The 3,171-nt window shown below is 46.1% G+C and overlaps 1 non-coding gene across 1 annotated transcript; it reads right to left on the bottom strand.

Moving 5' to 3' along the window:
• Nucleotides 1–2,729: 2,729 nt before the first annotated feature.
• trnae-uuc (transfer RNA glutamic acid (anticodon UUC)) lies at nucleotides 2,730–2,801 on the bottom strand. Its single transcript has one exon. It is a non-coding gene; the product is annotated as a tRNA-Glu (tRNA).
• Between the last annotated feature and the right edge of the window lie 370 nt (nucleotides 2,802–3,171).

Genomic DNA, 3,171 nt, shown 5'->3' with positions numbered 1-3,171 from the left:
GTAGCTGAAATATATGTCTATCAGACATACAGAACCCGTTTGACGTCTTACAGTGTGGCCCGAGGGATAGTGTGGAGAAGCTGGGATTGCTTTCCTCTGGAGGCTAAGAGGAAATTTAATAGAGGCTTGCAAAATTACAATGTGTTTTGATAGAGGAAATAAAGACAAACGCTTTCCAATGGCAGGAGAGATGGTAACCAGAGGTAGAATTGTCTTATGCAGCGAATGTTAAGGCCTCATGAATATCAGGATAAGTTATCACGGCCCAGTTACTCTGTCATTCGAGTCTTGCACACGTTGCTAATGTGGCATTTTTCACACTGGCAATGAGTTGACTGATAGCCGTGCTGTGACCAGCTAAGTTTGTTAGGGAGATGCAGTCGGCAAAATAATACATGGAAGAAGGATAATAACCGTGACTCTCTGACAGTGCGAGGCAAGGAAGCGAATGCTGCACCTCGGTACCGAATGATGCGCTGCTGACTGTTGAGGCAACAGACAGCGGTGTGGAAAATTGAAAGGTTGATGAGATGCAAGCATTGTTTCGCGCGGGTGCTTTGATTGCTGGCATTTCAAACTGCCAGAAAACGCACTGGTTCCCTGACCGGGAATCGAACCCGGGCCGCGGCGGTGAAAGCGCCGAATTCTATCCACTAGACCACCAGGAAAGCTGTGAGAAGCGGCCTGCCAGCAAGCAGAACAAGGCAGTCTTTCCTCCTTGCTGCTTTGAAATTCAGGTCACTTTCACGCCAGACAAACTTTTCGTACAAGATGACATTTTTTAGGCGAGATCACAAAGGACATGTTCAGGAAACCATAGCATCAAGTGCGTGTAGGCGTCCACCTGAAATCTATTTGCTTCTGTGCTTTTCTCAGAGATACACAGTCAGAGAAAAGCCGTCGGGATATTGAATAATCAGCACCAAAATATCAAGGACAATACAGAGGAAACAGTAATGCACTGCTTGAGACAAAGACTCAAACATATGCACGAACACAGATGTGTGCTCACTTTGTGTGAGTATGTCTCAGATATCCATATGATTCATGGAGGCGTGCAGTACAGTGTGAGGCCATTCGGCCAATCGTGCCAGTGCTGTCCACTTGAAAGATCAGACGTGCTTTCTCCCGCTGTTATCTGCATTTCCCTGTCCTCTCTCGTTCCGCAGTGCCCCGCACAAAAGACAAACAGAAGGAGAACACTATGCTAACGAGGAATTGATGCAGGAGGTTTTTATGCAGTTCCTCACCGTTTAAAATTGTTTTAGGTTCAATCTTTCGCTGTTGATCTTTTCCAAGGAGCGCTTTAAGGTGCTGCCAAAACGTTTAAAATTGGGGATGTTAAAATTCCTCCCCGTCGGGGAATTTCACCCCGGTCTCCCGCGTGACAGGCGGGGATACTCACAACGAGACTAACGAGGAAGTGAGCAATGCAATGTCTGTCAGAGTAAGAATCGAGCCTGTTACACAGGAACAGGATGCCATTCAGCCCCTCAAAGCTGTTGCACAGCAACAGGAGCAGAACATTCATACCCTTGATCCACTTGCACAGGTACAGCTAATAAATTATTTATGCTCATGTGATGTGTTTGCTATGAAATGAATTGTTAAAAAAATTAGCCTGCATTGGCCGGGAATCGAACCCGGGTCTCCGGCGTGGCAGGCGAGAATTCTACCCCTGAACCACCAATGCACGCCGACTTAACCGATTCTATTTTCTGGTAGCTACAATTTATTTTTGACTTTTGTTAATACAAGCGGGGACACTGCGTTAACTTAAAAAGCAATATGCAGCAGATACTGCATCTGGAATTGTTGATTAATTGCTGGAAACACTTCGAAGGTCCTGGAAGATCTGTGGACAGAGAAACACAGGGTTAACCTCTCAGGTGCATGAGCTCTCGGTAGAGCTAAGATTTTGCACTTTTCTACGTCCCGTGGGAGTTTCCTTCCAACGTTGTTTAGCTGCTCAAAAATTACATAATTAAGAAACTAACCTTCCCCAAAAGAAAAAATAGGAGCAGGATTGGGCCATTCGGCCCCTCGAGCCCGCCATTTAAAAAGTTCGTGGCTGATGAGATCTTCGACACAACGCAACTTTGCCGCCCGTTCCCCATAACCTTTGACTCCCCTGTAGCTGAAATATATGTCTATCAGACATACAGAACCCGTTTGACGTCTTACAGTGTGGCCCGAGGGATAGTGTGGAGAAGCTGGGATTGCTTTCCTCTGGAGGCTAAGAGGAAATTTAATAGAGGCTTGCAAAATTACAATGGGTTTTGATAGAGGAAATAAAGACAAACGCTTTCCAATGGCAGGAGGGATGGTAACCAGAGGTAGAATTGTCTTATGCAGCGAATGTTAAGGCCTCATGAATATCAGGATAAGTTATCACGGCCCAGTTACTCTGTCATTCGAGTCTTGCACACGTTGCTAATGTGGCATTTTTCACACTGGCAATGAGTTGACTGATAGCCGTGCTGTGATCAGCTAAATTTCTTAGGGAGATGCAGTCGGCAAAATAATACATGGAAGACGGATAATAACCGTGACTCTCTGACACTGCGAGGCAAGGAAGCGAATGCTGCACCTCGGTACCGAATGATGCGCTGCTGACTGTTGAGGCAACAGACAGCGGTGTGGAAAATTGAAAGTTTGATGAGATGCAAGCATTGTTTCGCGCGGGTGTTTTGATTGCTGGCATTTCAAACTGCCAGAAAACGCACTGATTTCCTGACCGGGAATCGAACCCGGGCCGCGGCGGTGAAAGCGCCGAATCCTATCCACTAGACCACCAGGAAAGCTGTGAGAAGCGGCCTGCCAGCAAGCAGAACAAGGCAGTCTTTCCTCCTTGCTGCTTTGAAATTCAGGTCACTTTCACGCCAGGCAAACTTTTCGTACAAGATGACATTTTTTAGGCGAGATCACAAAGGACATGTTCAGGAAACCACAGCATCAAGTGCGTGTAGGCGTCCACCTGAAATCTATTTGCTTCTGTGCTTTTCTCAGAGATACACAGTCAGAGAAAAGCCGTCGGGATATTGAATAATCAGCACCAAAATATCAAGGACAATACAGAGGAAACAGTAATGCACTGCTTGAGACAAAGACTCAAACATATGCACGAACACAGATGTGTGCTCACTTTGTGTGAGTATGTCTCAGATATCC

The sequence above is a fragment of the Somniosus microcephalus genome, unplaced genomic scaffold, assembly GCF_052327205.1.
Source record: "Somniosus microcephalus isolate GS21.2 unplaced genomic scaffold, FLI_Smic_1.0 unresolved_chr8, whole genome shotgun sequence".
NCBI classification, from domain to species: Eukaryota; Metazoa; Chordata; class Chondrichthyes; order Squaliformes; family Somniosidae; genus Somniosus; species Somniosus microcephalus.
The sequence above is the reverse complement of the archived record's forward strand: the minus strand, read 5'-3'. Positions and strand labels throughout refer to the sequence as shown.